The 18,972-nt window shown below is 39.2% G+C and overlaps 1 protein-coding gene across 1 annotated transcript in view; it reads left to right on the plus strand.

Annotated features, from left to right (window-relative positions):
• The first annotated feature begins 723 nt into the window (after window positions 1-723).
• Window positions 724-18,972, plus strand: part of casz1 (castor zinc finger 1) — a 170,982-nt gene continuing 152,733 nt past the window's right edge. The window contains exon 1 of the mRNA XM_065961737.1: window positions 724-777. The gene's annotated coding sequence lies outside the window, so the exon portion shown is untranslated. The remainder of the gene's footprint in view (window positions 778-18,972) is intronic.

The following is an 18,972-nucleotide window of genomic DNA, read 5'->3' on the forward strand; positions in this document are numbered from 1 at the left end:
TTCAAAGTGTTGTTATGCATAGATAACATAATAAAAACAATCATAAATCAGCTATTATTATTAACCTTGACCATTTGGACATAATGTTTGAACTATTTGGCAGGTTATACACTTCTGACACCACAATTTCAGACAGACAGAGGTACACACTCTCAGTGTCACACACACACACACACACGCGCACACACACACACACACACACACGCACACACACACACACACACACACACACACACACTATTCACTATATGATGTTTATTGCAATTCCTGCTTTAAGTGGCTGTTAGTTTGGGTTTTTCTGACTTCCAGGTTCTTTACAACAATCATTCTGTTTAATAACACTGTACATATTCTGTATGTTTGGATAGTTGTGATCTATACAAATCACCAGAATAAAGAGAGAATTAATTCAACATGCTTAAGTAAAGGGTCACCACGTCTTCTCTTGTGAATTTATAAATATCAGTGCTGATGCTTGTCGCTGTGTTATTATTCTCAGGGATGAAGATGAGAATAGGAATAGATCACTGGCACTTTAAACCCAGAGTTCTCATATTCTCACCGGATCTTTCTCCTTTGCTAATTATTGTGTTGTTTTCGGAGCAAATATGTCATATCCATGGCGACCAGGCAGGTTTATTGTCTCTGCCGTGCAATAGCTCACAAAAGTAATTAATTATCCTTTTTCTCTCTCTCTCTCTGCTGTCTTTGGTTAAACAGATCATTCATGGAAAGCCGCCTTCCATGTAGAAAATGCCACTGCAAGTACAACTAAAGGTAAACAGGACATATTTTTTATGTGACTGTTTTGATGACCTGTTTTGATGCCTTATTTTTTGTCTTACAAATTAGATGTAGATAAAATAATTTTATAACCCGAAAAAGATGCATTATGCACAAAATGTGCTTTAAGGTAGTTCCCATAATAACCTCATAATGTAGCAGCTGTTCAGCCTAACTGTTGCAGATGTATTCATGCATGCAAAACAAGCACACACCTGACACTTAAACAGGTGAGCTTAAAAACACATGTTAAGACACAAAATCAGTTTCCATTTTGTGTGATTTGAATAGCAAGCATTAGCCAGACTATAGGTAAGTTTACCTGGTGTCTCTTGTTTTATGAGGTCACCAAAAGTAATTACGAACAGCAGGTAACACTGCAGGGTACAATATCTCCCCTCCGTGCACTGCTGTCTTTTGCATGCACTTTTTGTGCCCAAAGAAAAGTGTAATGTGATCAGATCAAGAGGTTTCAGACTCCTCATCCGCTATGCTCCTTATGTGTACAGTATGTCTGGAACGAATGTGTCTACTGTCCGGAGGTCTATCTGTACAGCTGGACACTAGCCAGCCTTCACTGGCAGACTGGTGGTATATGTTCTCATCTCTCGGCATTGATGAGACGCTGCAATATCCATCTGTCAAACATACTGCCCATCTCTCTCTACCTCTCTTTCACTCACCCTTTGCTTCCCATCTCACAAAATGTTTCATTGTCACTAAAGGTGAAAGTAGAGCTGGGTAATGCTCCTTAGCTGAGGAAAGCTGAGATGCTAATCGTCCATTTGTGCTGTTTTAATAGCAATTTGGTTTGTGTATTTAGTTCAGTGTTTATGGATGTGTTCCTCTAGGCCTTTTGATTGGATCTCATGTCTCTCTTTAAAACGGCACTTGAAATGTTGCCTGTAGTGTTGTGCCCCTGGTTCACACTACAAGTATTGAATCTCATTGCTTGATCAGTTTGTGAGGCCTCAAACATTCATATTTTCTGCAGTCCTATCAGTCAGTGAAATGCCTCATGTCACATAAGTACCCATCTGCATCTGTCAAGGGGTGTATAAAATTAAACCAATGTGTATGCCTTTTCTTTTTGACCTTGGCTGCATTCGTCGGGCTTCAGGAGCCATTACTTTTGTTTCCCAACACATAAGCTTTATCAATTGCCCTCCCTGTAATGATTTTGTATACATACTCTCACTACGAATGCCATATTGTTTTGCCTTGTAAAAATATACTGCCTTTAACACGTACTGTTATGCCGCCACAAATACCACACATGTTTTTTTAATCATCATTATTGTTTTTATTTTAGTGCTAAGGAAATGTCCTTTTTGCATGCTTGATCAGCCAGTAGAGAAATCCAATATAATGGAGGTTCAAGGTGAATTGCATCCCGTGTATTTCCCCCCTTCGACTGAAGGAATATTCTAGAGCAAAATAAACAAATCACACAGACAACAGTAATATAGGGTTGATTTTGAAGGCATGAAATAAGTATCGATTAAATCCTGCAGTTCAAAGATGAAAATGGCCTTTTTAGTAATTTGTCCTGGGTCCTTTCAATACGATAGAGAGAGAGAGAGAGAGAGAGAGAGAGAGAGAGAGCAAAGAGAGAAAAGAGGGAGGGAGATGCATGGACCAGGAGGGAGTGATAGGAAGAGAGACAGCAGAAAAGGTAGAGAAAAGATTGGAGAGAGTTGTAGGATGAGTGAACGGCAAGAAAGAGAGAGAAGAGCTTTCACAGAGTTGAAAAAGGGACATGCTGCCCCTTTCCGAGCTCATTATCATTCTTAATAAGTCTTAAGGAAAGAAGGAGCATTGAGTGTAAATGCACGGTAATCCTTACACTGGCCAAGGTTAGTAGGGACGTCAGCACATGTGCAACGTTCCCAGCTGGCCACTTTGGGACAGGGAGGGGACCAGAAGAGCACAGTTAAGGATAGATGTTCAAGGAGAAAGTGAGGACGTTTAGACACTGTATAAAGGTCAGGCCCTCTCCCCCAGCCGGTTGCTTTTCAGTGCTTGCGCCACCTGGCATTTATAAAGTAAACACTTCAAACTGGAAACAGTCGTATTTGGCTATAAGACCCGGTGTAGGCTGTAACAATTTAGAAGAAGAACTCTAAAATGACAGGTAAAGGGAACAAAGCTCAATTCTAAAAGGGACTTGTTTGACTTTGGCACTGTTAACCACAAGGGATTCAGTCTTATACTCAAAGTAACTGTTGGCTGCTGTGCATGCCTAATTCACTGTTCTTTGGGTGTGGTCCAAAAACAAGCATTAAGATGAATTGGATGAACTGGTGACCAATTAACTCATTTGACAAATTGCCAGCCACTTGTAGTGGTTGATCAACCACGTCGCTTTAATGGAAATTCAATGCAGTATTATTTTATATTCTGTATTAAGCTCACAGTTCAGTGTTGTCACCCAGTGTCAACTTGTGCACTCTACAGCGTTAGTAATATAACAGTACTCTTGTTCATTAATCAAATCAGATGTGAGACAAGTCTGGCACATTAATCTTAGTCCACAGTGAAACCACAGCAGAGGAAGATTTTGTACTTCTGATAATTAGTACAGTCGTTTTTGCGTTTGTTACATTGCTTGTGTTCTCTAATGTAATCAGCGGCATCTAGGTTATAATGAAACTTGAGTGCAAAACTATAAAATATAAAAATATTCTGTATATCAGCACCATAAAAAGTCTGTACTTCAATGAAACATACATTTTATTTTCTCAGCACAGATAATTTCTCAACGTTATACTTAAAAATGTGTCGCTCATTTATTAGGAAGCGTTAACTAGGTGCCTCATTGTATTGGAATCTCAAAGTTTGATTCAAGTTATTCCTTGTTTCAAAACATAGAAAAAGAGAGCATTTACTTTATACCAAACTATGCACTTCTGTTTTTAGTCAATTGAATTATAACATAAAACATTGCAATACACTTTGGCACAATTAGCTTGATTTAGGTTTCTGTCTAAACAACAGAATACAACAAAAAAAGTTGTGTGAGCCTTTAATCTAAAAAGTTTATTAATAGAAAGCCTTTTACTGTTCTGTTTGTGCATCAAAATAATGAAATTAATGAAATCAGTCAACATAACTGTTCATCTTGTTTAAAATAGTTGCACTGTATCAGGGGCCGAGACTCAGGTTTTCCTATTGTCCTGGGGGCATGCAAAACATGCCTCAGACAAACATCAATCCTTCCCAGGACGACACCAGAACTAGAGGGATTCTATGCATGTAAGTTTTTGAATTTAGCTCAAGCCACGCCTCAAATGGCAAATGTGCAGTGTCAGGTGAATTTGCTCAACCTACTGGCTACTATGGCAAGTAAATAAAAAAAAAACCTTCACAGAGTCATTTGTGAAAAAGAGCAGCGGCGTCCCTATATGCTCAGTGACCAAAGGGCACTGCCCCCTCCTCATGTTGGGTGGGCAGTAAACAAATAACATAAACATTAATGGGTATGCTCGGTTGCAGTATTTATCTTTTGGTCCGTCTGGGGCTATGTGCTGGAATGGCTTTACTCAGTGTCACTTGGGGAAGCACAGCACGGATTTTCTACCTGCTAAAGGTGTGTTTCAACTGATGTCTTGCTTGTCATCAATCCAAGAAAATTAAAAGAAGTGGGCTGTGGCTTTGACTTGTAGTCACAGGAGCGACTGTAAATACTGTAACTCCCATTGTCATTGAAAAACTGTTGTTTATTGTTGCTATGCTAGAGCTCGGCAAGTTTGTGGATAAACACAGACTATATCCGACAAATACTTGACAATAAAGTCCCATTTTATTATGAAAGACCAATATCAGTAAATATGATGTCTTCAGCAGTAGCTTAAATAACTTTACAAAAGAGAATATTCACTACAATACAAACGGTTCAATCTGCATTTACAAACCGTTTGTAAAATGTTAACTTCACTGCATTTGTGTGTGGGATTTTTAAGACTCCCCTGCCACGATTCGATTCACAAATGCATTTTTTTCAGTTAGGAATTGTCTGAAGCCTATCAGATGTCTCCTTCCTATTCAGCCAATCACAGTAGAGTAGATTAAAGGGTATGATTTAACGTGATCAATTCATTCATGAATATTGAGAACCATCAAACTATGTACACATATGAACAATATTTAGCCCTGCACAAGATGCAACAGCACCATTTTCTGTCAAAAACAGGCTAAGGGCCATATCCATAAAATCACTACTTTTGCTGGCGCTAAACCTGTGCAAATGAAAGAAGAAGAAAGCCTAGAATCCACGAAGCACACCCAACTGTTTAAATACGCAAAAACTGCACGGCATATGCATTGACAAGCAGATAGCATCATTGGTTTACCTGACTCATTTGCATCAATGTTAATAAGGAATTATCAGTGCAAAATGTCCCCCTTCCAATGAAGGTAAGCAGCATACTAAAAATACCATCTTATCCACAAAGACCAGCGCTAATTGCCACATGGGGTGGTGCTATTTAATGCCATTGAGACCCTTGTATTAGATTGGCGCGATTTCTACTTCTCCCTTTTTTTCTCTCTTGGCTTAAACAAATAATTCCAAATGGTCGGCACATTGCAATCAGCTGGTGGTCACTGTGGCACAGTGTTTATAAGAGATGTCACTCTTATCTTCCAGTAATCAGGAAAACAATTCCACCTCTGTATGACTTGAATAAATAATCTGTTTAGAAAATCGGTAAATATTACTTTGAAAACACTATCAAAATATTACCAGGGCTTAAATCAATTTCACATTTTTCAATTCTGGCATCAAAACAAACCCTGAAAAAGTTTCTCCTCCCCTCCTTGCTCATCATCTTTATGTGGACAAAACAGTAGGGCTGTTGCGGTGAAGGAATTTTCCTTATGGTGATCCAGGGTGGCTCAATAGCACGGTATGTGGTTTTATCGCAACACCCTCAGGATTTACCTCTTTTTTAGCTTTTTGCCACCAAAAGGGCAAGACAGTGCATTTTAAAAAATCTGTTAAGTCTGATTTGGCTCCAGAATACATATTGGACGATAGAGATAGAGATAGATAGAGAGAGCTTATGTGCTTGAAAACGTTCGGACCTTACTGAGCACGCAGATTTGTAAAGTGTTTGCATGGACTTTCAATGCAAATCCATGCACACAGTTAAGAAAACTGTCCACGCCTCTCCTGTGCAACACAACAAAACTCCCGTTTTAAAGTTTCCCTTTAAAATTAGATAAAATTTAACTTTTGTAAAAAATCTTACATATGATCATATAAAAAACTATTCTATGGCTTATATGAAATATTTTTTATAAATCACCAGACATGGGAGTAAGTCACAAATGTACAAGTCACAAACAAGCAAGTCTCAAGTCTCAACCTTCAAGTCTCAAGCCAGTCGCAAGTCACTGCGGTGAGAAAGTCATTGCTCGGGTCAAGCAAGTCACAAGTCAAGTCATACAAAATTCCCAGTTTCCACATTTCCGTCAGTTTAGACAGCTGTCATCTTTAAGTTGTTTTTATTAATATTAGCTTAATAATGTGCTACACCTGATACCCTTCTGTTTCTTGTACTTCAATTTCAGAGATTATAATAATAGGTTACTTACAATTTATTCAGCATTTTTCCTGTCATTATAACTTATGTTGTCAGGAGGTGCGACCAGGTAAAACAGTAATTCAAAGCAGTAAAAAAAAGGTTAAAGTGAACAAGCGGTTGCCCATTATGATGTAAATATCTATTGTACCTTATTCGTTTATTTGTACATTTGTAGCATTATTTTCCTGACTTTAAATCGGATGCTAAAGCCTCTAAAAACATTGCCAATAGAATGCAATAATCCTAAATTATTGTAAATACAAAACACACATACAAGTAGGGTTACCTCTTGGACATAATGTTGTAATACAGCACATACACAGCTTTATGTTATTATGAAGAGTGCTCATTTTACAAACAGGCGGACTCGACACGCAGTGAGTCCGTGTCTGCACATTAGAGAACACTGAGAACATGACAGCTGTTTTACTGACTTTGTGTCTTGTTTTGAGTCATTTTAATCAGATACAGCCATGAATAAATAAATAAAAATCGGGTCCTCGTCCGCACATCGGAGAACAACACAGAGAACTTAAAAGCTACATTGTGGATTTTTTGAGTCATGTTAGTCAAATACAGACAGAACACTCCCGGATTTCTCCATAATGATAATGAAGGCTGTCAGCGTTGTGTACCTGCGTGCCTGTGCTCGTGCATGAACTGTACCGTGCCGAAGCACACCTCTCCGAAGCGTGCCAGGTGCAGCGATCACACTGGTCAAACGAAATGGACTTTAGGGGTGAAGAGTGCTTATAGGCACGGTACGTATTGCCAGTGTGATCGCGCCCTGAGTGCCTGTTGCATTGGCCTAGCCTCTGCTGCTGGTATGCTGCGTGCGCTCCTCCACATTGCACTTATCATGCCCCCCCCTCCCCAAAAGGGTTTATTTATTTAATAAATAAATAAAATCCTTGCTTCTCGAAAAATGCTAAATTTAAGTCCTAAAAGTAAATTCATTTCAAGTCATCTGTCTCAAGTCTAAGTCAAGTCAAGTCATGTGACTCAAGTCCCCCACCTCTGTAAATCACTGTGTGTTTTTGTGGCTCCAAACTGAATCTGTGTGCTTTGAAGTTGCGTTTCTCTTCTATGTGTTAAGATGCTGCTGCTGAAAACACCTCCTTTCCTGATATTGCATCTTCACAATAAATTCATCCCAAAGACATAAAAACTGGAGAGGGGCGGCTGTGTCTCAGTGGTAGAGTTGGTCGTCTGAACCGTAAGGTTGGGGGTTCGTATATATCCGATGTGTCCTTGGGCAAGACACATAACCCCAAGTTGAGTTGTACCGAAATTAAGCACTGATATCTGTGTTGTGATTCGGCCCAGTAGGTATCAGATGTGATGATATAGTTACACATCCCTAGTTAGGACATCCATTGGAAACAGTGAAATCAAGCTGGTTTTATCACTGACGTCCACCTGTGTTGTTTCATGCACTTGCTTCAGTTATTAAAAAAATTAAAATTGATGAATGATTTTTCACATGACAACATTATCAAAATTAATTTTACTCCGTACTAAACAATTTTTCAGTGACAGTCCAAGACAGGCCCTTTGATTCTAGTTCTATGTTGTACACTACAGCCTCCATACATGGGGCACGACCTAACCTCTAGGCCATCTGCCCCCCATAAGACATTGTTATATGTTGTTTCACAACAGTTACCCACCAAAGAAGTAATAGTTTGCGTGCAGTACTCTTCATGCTGCCTACTTTGTGTCACAATCGACTTCTGTCAGACCTGCAGGTCAAACAGCCAAATTCACAGACTCACAAACACCAATGTTTAGAAATTCCTTTCAAGGTCTCGTCTGTTACAGACCGACACATAAGACAGACAGCGATGCTGTCCGATCACTATGTTCGCATTTAGTCCCAACCTGTGAAGTTATTGCTGTGAGTACTATGCTGCAAGATTGACACACAGATGTCCCAAACACAGCAACATGATGAGAAAACCCTAAAATACAGTCAGAGGCCAGGGTCTGTGCAGATAAAGACAACATTGTAAACTTCCACTGGATTATGAGGGATGAATGAGAAAGAATACTTTTAAAAAGGTTTACACCTGATTTTGGGAAAATCGTGCTCAGGGTGCCTTTATTTTATGACTGTTTACATTCATGTAAGGATGATTTACCCGGAGACAGATGTTCTCAGACCTTTGCTGTTGAACCTGCATCATTTTGTTCTATTTTTTGCTCTTTAAGGTTAAGGAGTGAAAGGTGTTTGCTTCAACATGTCAACATGTTTATTGCTGAGGTGTCAGTTGCTCTGTTATGTTTTTTGTTGAGTAGACAGCATCACATTTAGTAACATCGTTTCTCCACTTTTTCCTTAATTTCACTGCCTTTGGGTGTGGGCTTGGTTGGAAACCTACTCCATTGATGCCCCCTCCCCCTCCCCCTCACCACCACCAGCCCTCCAACCCCCTCCAGAGAGCCTTGGGAGGTAGAGAGCAATCACCATGGTGATTTGAACACAGATCCCCCACACACCGGTCCATTGTGACTGGCGTGCGTTGAGGTGAGAGGGAACAAAATGTCACAGCAACAGGATTTTTGTGTTTTTGTTTTTGCCTCAATTCTCAGTTGGATTGTACTAAGATCCATGTGCTCAGTTACACTGGAGGGACTTCCAGTGAGACTATGGGAGTTAGGGAATGATCTGTGAAGTGAACACAGTGACATTAAATAGATGGGAAACACTGAGCAGGATTTTCTTTTTTTCTCTTTTATTGTCTTTTATTTGTAGCATCAGGCTACAAAGATTTTGATAACTTTTATGTGTCATAAAACAAGTAGTCACCCTACACACACACACACACACACGACATAAGGCACTGATTAGATTGAGTTGTTTTACTAAAGGTGAAAAAATCATTTCCCTGAGCAGCCATCAATCAATATAGTACTACATTAATAAACCCGGCCTGTTAACCTAACATTTGAAAGCATAACCTTAGAGTACAGTCTATAACTGCTGGACCTTTGGTTATGCTGGTTGCAGACAATATCACTGGAATCACTGGAACAGTCCTCATACCAAGTTTGTAAGTTGCTCTCTCTGTGCTTTACTGTACATCTGCCATAGTGTCTTGTGATTCGTTTATGGTAATGCCCCCTAAGCTCTCAGTTTATACCGACCTTTGACCGGTCTTGACAAAGGCAACATGCCATTGGCTACAGGCCCCTGAGAGGGAAGGAGTCCTAGAGATAATGTGGCTGTGAAGAGATGCAGCAGATTTAGCCCCCAACCCTTAAGAAGATGTGGGTTGTGTCTTATGACAGGTTCAGGGTTGCCCTGAGTCACAGAGGTTGGGAGGTAGGGTCAGCCTGTGCAAGGGGGCGCAAGGGCGGCTTCAAACACACAACCCAAGCGTCTGGCAAAATCTCTTGGACTGCTGCCCTTTGCTCCCATTAGGATAAAACTCTTTATTTCGTATGTTTAAAGTAATCAAGTGATTGTATGGTCTTATTTCAGTATTTCTTTGGATGCACCATATGCATGCTTTTTTTGCTTTTTGAGTCAGTTGTGCGGTTTTTATAGTGCATTAAATGTTCGTTAATTGTCACTTACCTGTTTTATTATGCAGGAACCAGAAGACTCATTAATATTTGTTGATATGTTGCTAGAGCAGTCAGGTGTTTATGTGCCAAGTCTGTGAGTCTGCCATCTCCATTGCCTGAGCAGATGCAAAGGTGAAAGTCCTGAGAGATCTTTTTATGTTTGGAGAACTCTCCTTGCTCCTTTGACTGCGACCTCGACCACAACACAGCTCTGTCTCAATCAGCCCTCTGCTGTAATCCCACTTCAGAACTCTTCTTGGCTAAGGGAGTAAATAAAATTTTCAGCGTTTATTAGAATACAGCTTGCCAGAAGGGACTCTTCGCGCTACTCCTATAGCCGCTCCAGTAATTAGCAAATTGATTAGAAGAACTTCAACACACCTCCTTGGCTCTTATCTACCCATTCTAGGACAATATTGCTGTGCCATGGGACAGTGTAAATATTTTAAGGGAAACCCTCAGTGAATCTCATTAAATGGCTATGGGGCAGAGCAGATGTCTCCTGCTGAGAATCTCAGCCAATTTTCTAAACTATGATTAAAGAAAAGTTTTGGATTATTTAAACATGCCATGTCCTGTGGGTTTATGTCAGTGCCACTGAAAACCTCTGTGATATTCCCCACCCCTCTGTGCCAGGACTGCTCCTCTCCCTTTGGATCTATTAGTTTCAAATCGTTTGGGTGATGACTCTTTGAAAGTGGTGGTCATTCTGGGATGCTGTGTTCAAAATGCAACAAAGACCTCTCTTTTATGCACAAATGCTAATTAAATTTTTTTACCCCCATCCCCAAGCTGCAGAGGGAAAGACTTGGTAGCAATTTGGCAGATAATCAAATTGCATTTTAAATGGAGCCGTTTAAAGATGACTGGGTCTGCTTACAGGAAGACACAGTGGCATGTGCACAGAGGAACAATACAACAAAATTCACATCACAATAGGAGTCTCTTTATGTAAATGGAAAACATGCAATATTTGATTTATGTTTTCTTAAATTAGATAAAAGTAACTCAGGTGCACAGTCAGACATGTTTTTTCTCCACATGCATGCAAGGAATTCTGTTTTCCTTTGTGTTATGATTTCTTTCTCACTAAGTGACATTTTTTTCAGAATGTGTCCAAACAATTTGACCAATTGAGGCAAAATGCTAATAAGTCTTGATTTGTTAACAGTTGTGATACCTTGGAAACATTTTGTTCTTAATTTCAAATGTTCAGCCTGACAGAAACAGTACACTGGGTGGAAAATGTTGTCAACAGCTATGTTTGTCTACAAAAATCTGCGCTTAGAAGCTGTCCCCCCACATTTGGTATACATCATTAAGTTCTTCGTGGCCCATCAAATTGCCTATTCACACAGCATTCCAGTACATATTAGTGACATCTCGTTAGCGGAAAACAGAAAACTGACACAAAAAATTTGGGAAACAGGGCTGAATTGTTTATTACTCAGAATAAGAAAGTGTGATTCTCATGAAATGATAGAACTGGTTCAAATGTTAGTCCCCCAAAGCCTTTTGTATCCTTTCTTTTCTTTGCGTCCCTGAAAAACTAAATGCATCAAATGATCTACTAAGCTTTCAGCACAATTCTTTACCAGGACACATTTCCTCTAAAGTTTAACATTCATCACAAGACTGATACAGCTATTAGAACTTCATATCCATAAAACGCCATTATGGACAGCACAACAAGTGATGCTTGACTTGTAAGTTTAAAAGGTTCTTAATTGACGCTGATTTGCTGCCTGTATAGCAGTGGCTTTGGAAGGAAAAAGCTTAAAGCTGCGTGTATCTGTTGAAATGTCGCCCTCTTTTCACATCATAAGAGACAAGCATCACACTGGTTTTCTATGTACACAACCGGTTGCACATGTTTTGATGTAATGTTAACCTCCTCCACCTTCTTTACACATATCCACACTCACACTAAGTCTCGTGAGATCTTTTACAATGATCCCCCAAGGCAGTTTCCCTGTTTTCACTTCAGATTTGGTTGAAGCAGCTTAATACATTTAGAGAACTATAATGCACTAAAGAAGCCCAGCGCTGCTGTGTTTGATGCTAATCAGTCAAACATTTATCAGCACAGTGGTTCAAGAAAAATAAGGCCTGAAAAAAGGAAAATACTTAAATTAACAAAACAACTTTTATAAGATTTAATCCAATTAAGCATTATCTTGAGTATGTACTTGAGTGGTCTAGGTATTGCAGTATGAAATCGTCTGTTTCTAATATCCTGGTTACACATCAATGTGACAAAGAGTGAACTTTTCTCAATGATGATGTCCTTACCTGCTCTGTGTATCAGTGAACAGGTTAAGCAACTTCTTGCGTGTTAACAAAAAACAGCCTGCCCTGGTTACATTTTGAGGGCATCATACACTTGGAATTTAATTTGCAGATGGAAAAACATATGCAAACCAAAATCAACTTAATCCCCTTTTTTGTCTGTGTTGCATCTGTGTAAAGGTTATTTTCATGTTGTACATTTTTATATATTTTTTTGCATTTTTATAAAAATTTGGGTTTCATAATAATTACATTTTTTTTTGTAAAAGTAGCAGAAAAGGAGAAGCAAAAACAAATCCCTGTCTTATGATTTTGATCTTCAAATAATGTTGCATAGTGAATGGCACAAAAGGGATTTAATTGATCAAGTGGGTGACTGATCATAAAGCTCCAGTCAATATTTGACTGAATTGTATGGCAGATGTATGGCTAGACACACAGCATGGATAACACATATTTACTCAACAGTCTCTCCTGAGTATGATGGTGCTGCCTCTGTTTGCCATACAGTAAATAATATCCCATGATGCTTAAATGAACACTCTCAGAGTATTTACTCAGTTGGAACAGAAGGTATTGGTTAAAGCTGACCAATTTTAGTGTGGTTGGGGATGAAAATCTCTCTAATTACTGTACTGTGTGGATCCTTTGGTCCCAGTCCCTCTGCTGCAAATGATGGTATTAAAAAGCCTCTTTTATTTATAGAAATAAAATTTTAGCTTCAGAGACAATAGGCTAGTTCTGTTTTACGGTACAGCAGACTTTATCATTTTAATAAAAAATCCTGACTTGGTGAAAGTTTAATTAATAAGGGACTTAAAGCTAAGGGAATGAGCAAGGGAGTTGGGTCTTTAAGGGTGTACTTATTTTTCCATCTGGGCTATCCTCCCAAAAAAAAACTGTCAATTAGTTTGTTAAGCTGGAGAGACAAAAAAAAAACGTCATTAGTTCTTACAAAAAAATAATAGGTATTAAGGTTTTGCTTTAGAGGCAGGGTAAAAGCACAAGAGCAAGTGTTGTGACTAAAAATGTTCTCTCATTTCCTCTAATTATCAAAGTTTGAAGGATGACTTTATTGTACAAAGGTGCATGATTTAGGACAGCAGACAGAGCTGATTGTTTTTCTTACCAACTGTGCACAGAATTGTTTATGATAAGACAAATAAAGTAAGTTGAAGTTGATGAGTGAAGTGAAGTGAACATGCTGTGTAGGATACATTGTTTTTCTTATTTCCAAAAATATTTTCTTGCTAGAAATGAAGTTAAAAAGTTAATAAATTTGGTTTAAAAATGCTGTCACTTACTGACCAGTAAAAACATATCTTATCTTAAGCAGAACCAGCAGTAAGAGGGGATAGGATGGGAATCTCAATCAGACATGTCTAATGCTTCTGCTGAGGAGTAGACTAGTGAATACTGTGTATCTAGTCAGAGAGCTACAAACAAGATATTTAATTGGAACATTTCCTATATTTATCGCTGGGCTAATGGGTTTAAATCTACATGTTATTTTGTTATATTCATGTGATAGGGAACAACATGTTTCTCTGATAGGCATTAACAAAAATGACAAACCTAAAGTCATCAAATATGCACGTTTTCAAATATACACTCCGGATAATATCTAGATAATTACAGGAGGACTGCTCTGGAGATTCTCCCGACCTAGCCGTTCACATATGCTCCTCACAGCGGGGAACTTTACCTGTCAGAGGGGAGGGGGGTCGGGGGATTTCCTGAGGTAAGATGTGACGTAAAAAAACAACGCGGAAGTAGCGGCCTAAGCAACAGAGTCCGCTACACGACGTTATAATGAGAATATTTGCCTTTATATCAATGCTATGTGTAATCCAATGGAACGACAACATTCACAAAAGAGAGGAGAACAACATACTGACGAACAGAAAACAGAATGCAGCCGTTTAATTACGGGCACGGAGATCGTAGTGGTCACGTTCAGACACTTTAGGCAGTCACTGTATATAAACATCATTCTCTTCCCATTGGCTCGAGTTGAAATCTCCGGAGTATATTCGGCCGAATTCAGATATCAGCTCACTCGGACTCTCTGCGGAAAAAATACTAAAGGTCTGGCCGGAGAAACTCCGGGTAAAGTCTGAGCGAAAAATGCAACTGTTTGCGTTCACACATAGCCTAAAGTCCCTCTGGGTAGCCAAATCTCTGGAGTTTTTCAGGAGATTTCCATATGTGTGAAAAGGGTAAAAGAGAAGCTTCAGTGTGAAGCCTGGGAAAGAATGGAAATAGCATGTCATTTTTTTGTAATTAAATTGAAATGTAAAACTGCTGAGACATTTAACTCCCTAAGTCAGAAGTCCTGGTTACAAACCTTTGAGTCATTACAGTGTTTGGGCTAATCCATTTAATCCCCTCTTGTGAAACCTGGAATCAGATTAATTTTAAAGTAACTAACAATATTACCTTCCTGTATAAGCATCCCCAACCCCCCAGCCTCCTTATTTTTATCTTCTACTTAGCTTGATGATGACTACATGATCTACAAAGTCAACTGATTCGATGTTTAAAGATTTATCCCTTCCATAGAAGCATTCTAGTAAAAGACTTTACAAAAGACTTTTAAAACACTAGCATCTGACACCCTCTCACATCTGAAGACAATGTGTCAGCAACTCACAGTTTTTAGTCGCAGACTAAGATTTTTCGAAGACTGGGGATCTTGCAGGGTCACTTATTTCAACAATACACCATTGAGAGAAAAATGTAGAACACCTTGAGGAAATATTTAGCAAATGTTTTCAGGTTACCTGTATTTTAGCAGGGTACTTTCTGTAATGAGCTTCCTACCTTACAGAAGTCCATTTAAAGGACTGGCAGAAAGTGTGTTGGTGCTTAGATGATGCTTGCATAACTGGTCAGAGTGCAAGAGGTTTCAGGCTCTGAGCCCAAAATATGTCATTGACTTGTGCCACAACACAGGGGATGGCTTTTGCATCACAGTGTGAGTGCAAGTAAATGATTGGTTACAGGAGATCCTCCAATAAATTAATTGTTTCCACTTCATGGTTAAGTATGTGCTACTCTTCCAAATCGAGTGCTGGTACTTGGTTATTACACTTTAATAGCTTGCTTGCCAAACTAACGATATATTACTCCATGTGCTGCCTCAGATCAGAGAAGATGAATTGGCTATTAATTAGAGTTGCACTGAGAGGGCACAGGGGAGAGACTACTCATAGCCTTGCAATCAGTGTCAACGGGGGCCCTTTTCTGACTAGGACAGCCAGGGCAGGCCCAGGTCACTGAGACTTCACATGAAAATCACTGAATCTGGTGGAAGATCCAGCTTCAAAAATGGCCACCAGCTTGTTGAGTCAAACAAAGGACATGAGAGTTTACCATGCAGATAGGCTGTTTCATCTGAAGATTTTTGTGAGGAGCGCTGACAGAAAAGCAGAGATACGTGGGAGGTTGTTTGGCTCTATGAGGATCTTTAACAAAAGCCTCACGTCCGAACTGACTTTGAATTAGAAAGTTATGGAGGAAATATTTGACGTGTAGAGATGATTTGTGAGGAATATTATTGTTTGGCTCACTTTTCTTGTGCAGCTTCTGAATTAGCCCTTTTATCACAATTAATTAAGCTTGCCTATAGGAGATGTTCCATCTTGAGCTCATCCACACAGGATAAATAAGTCAAAGCAGCAGGATATATGTCCTTTTATTGGCTGACTTGAACTCGGAAGCATCTGTAGTGGGGGGGAGGCTGTCTCTGTGCTGCGACTTTGTCGAACAGTCTTTGCCATCACTCACTTTGAATGTGTCTTTTATGACTCGTTTTGTTAAAAACCTCTTTTTTTAATGCAAGGTATCACGAGTTATAGCCTGTCTATGCAAATTAGAAATTTTTGACAGTTTGTTATTCATGTCATCGCCTTTTTAAACACTTAAAGGCAATAAATTTCACGGTGACAGGCTGCTCCTAAATTGCCACTAAATATTATTAAATATTTTAACAAGTTCCTTGTAAATATGCCCTAAATGTTTGAACGATGGGCAGGAAGAAAAATGGCTTTGCATCAACTTATTAGAGGCTATAAAAGTGGCAGTGATTTATCATAGATGTGGAGCAACTCAGGCCATCTTTTTTTGTTTTGCTTTTTCTGGTCGCTTGCTTTGTCCTGATGTGCACATTAAAGAGAGAGGCATCATGTTAAAAGCCTGCCATTTTGCAAGTCATGAAATTGTTAGGAGGAGATATTGTTGTACCTGTGTACTCGAAAGACAGAGTGATATATGGCTACAGCATTTTAAAGTTTTAAGGCGTCTCATATCCATTTACAGTTTAACACTATACGATATCACTGGCTCTATCAGAGTGTGTTTATCGAGACATTCAGTTCATTTAATCTTGCACAGGTTTGATTTGATGTATGCTTTTGTTGTATAAGGAAGCGTTTAGTCCAATTTTACTCCTAAATTATTTTTTCTGGTTATTCCTAACACCATCTGGCAGAAACAAATTTTGTGTGCAATATATTATCTGACAGCTATATTATCTGTCACAGCTTGTCAAAATATCAGTCACATTTTGTATCGCCTTTGACCAGTGACCCTGATCTAGAGATAGTTTATCATTCCTAAGTACTTTTCCAGCTGTGACGCTTTATGACTCTCTATGACTATAATTTTATGCCTTTTATTTTAATCAGTACAGAGTTATTGATGCTATCTGTCTCTTGTGTTACCTCTTACGGGTGGAAAAAAATAGATTCATAATTTCCCAAAATCGATTTATTTTGGCTAATCAGCCACTCCCTGCTAAGTGCTAAGGCTAGCTCTTTAACTCAGTAGAATGCCAAATAGAGCAACTATAAATTCAGCCAGTCTCACAGATGACCGGAGTAGATCCTAGATTATTTACTAATTCAAAAATAGACTTTGAATCATGAATCCAGACTCGTTTTGAATCGAAAATAGATTCTGAAACGAATCGTGACCCCAAGAATCGAAATGGAATCGAGTCGTGATGAAGCACTTTTAAGAACAAGTTACGAAGTGTTAAAATGTACATTTCAAACACGACAAAGACAAAAACACAAATGGACAAATGATAAAACAAATAAATAAAAGCAAATAAACAGATTAGAATCAGATAAAACTTAATCTCATATCAATATAAGCAGTGGTGAAATGGATCACAGTTGATGCGTAATTGTTGAGGCTGCACATGATCCGTGGATCCATAGAAAATGTATCATCTTGGTGTTAATATATGTTCTGCCTCTAAATCCCTGTCTGGAGTCTCAGTGAAGGGAGCGCAGCGTTTAGAAGTGTGTGTAGTGCATTGGAGATTTGCTGTATAAAAATTAAGACTATGTTGTCTTAAAGAGCCCGTATTCTGCCCTTTTTGGGGTTCGTATATTTAATCTATGTACCTACTTTTGTACGTTTACAATAGCTAAAGTCCGAAAAAAGTGTCTGTTTTCATGTACTGCTCCTTCTGCGCTCTGAGTCCGTCAGCTACGCTCTGTTGAGCCCACACTGTTAGACCCCACGTGGGCCAAGTCTGCTCTGATTGGTCTGCCGATCCGCTCTGTCGTTATTGGTCAGTTGCTCAGCACGCTTCTCGGAAATGTCCCGCCTCTTTTACCATATTGGGAATGCAGCCACTGGCTCCGTCCGAGGGGAGCATAAACATTAGCACCTTAGCACTACTGTGCTACCGCAGGCTACGGCATATCGTGGGCGTGCTACAGAAGATAACGGGCGTGCAACATGAGCTGCTGGGCTTGCCACAACGAGCCAATGGGCTTAGATCAGTGATCTCACACTGACAATGACGTCGGACTGACACATTTTTTTTTCGAGGGGGGCTAGAACCGAGCGTTACATGCGGCTAATGCTACAGCTAACAGGGGGACGTAGGAGAAGCTGCGTTTCCGCGGACTTTGAATTTTTGCAAATAGATGTGCCTAAACATGCACAGGACACTTGGAAAACACACTAAAGGGCATATAGAACCAGAAAAGGCAAAATATGGGACCTTTAAAAAATATATTTTTATGGGGCGCCGGTAGCCTAACGGTGTTTGCCTGCCTGAGATCTCCATGGAGAAAGTTCCACAGCTGGGGGGCCCAAAAGGCAAAGACTCGTCACCTTTTGTTTTAGGTACCACTAAAGGCCCCTGCTGGAGGATCGCAGGTAGAAGTCAGGAATCACCGTTTTAAATTATTTGCAGTCTTTGGATGTTACTCTTTCTCATGCCAGAATAAAGTTCATTACCATAGCCTGAGAATTTATTCTCAAGTTAAGGTCATTTAGAGTATCACGAGTGTGCTCCAGAGGATTTTTTTTTTTTTTTTTTAAACTTTGGCAAGAAACAGATTCCCTCATTGGCCACATTCAAGCATTTGAATTCAGAGGGAAACCTTTTCTCTTTACTAGTCTCTCATTTTGTGACTTAAAGTGGTTAATTAAGGGTTAATTAATTACATTCTTATTAATATTAGGTTTAAATTCATGCCCTTAAGTAACTCTAAGGGAAGAAAATGATGTTGACCAGCACACAGAACAGGAAGAAAAAGTGAAAGTCCCAATGCAGCAAAATGAAAAGTGACAAATTATTAAATTAAAATACTGTGATATTAAAATCCTGGCAAATATGTGTCTTATGCCGTTTAAAAGTCATTGAGATGAAAGAGCTGTAGAAAAAATGCCTAATGCATATTTTACTGAATAATTATCCTATAGTAATACTTTGAGG

This window comes from Labrus bergylta, chromosome 12 (genome assembly GCF_963930695.1).
Source record: "Labrus bergylta chromosome 12, fLabBer1.1, whole genome shotgun sequence".
NCBI classification, from domain to species: Eukaryota; Metazoa; Chordata; class Actinopteri; order Labriformes; family Labridae; genus Labrus; species Labrus bergylta.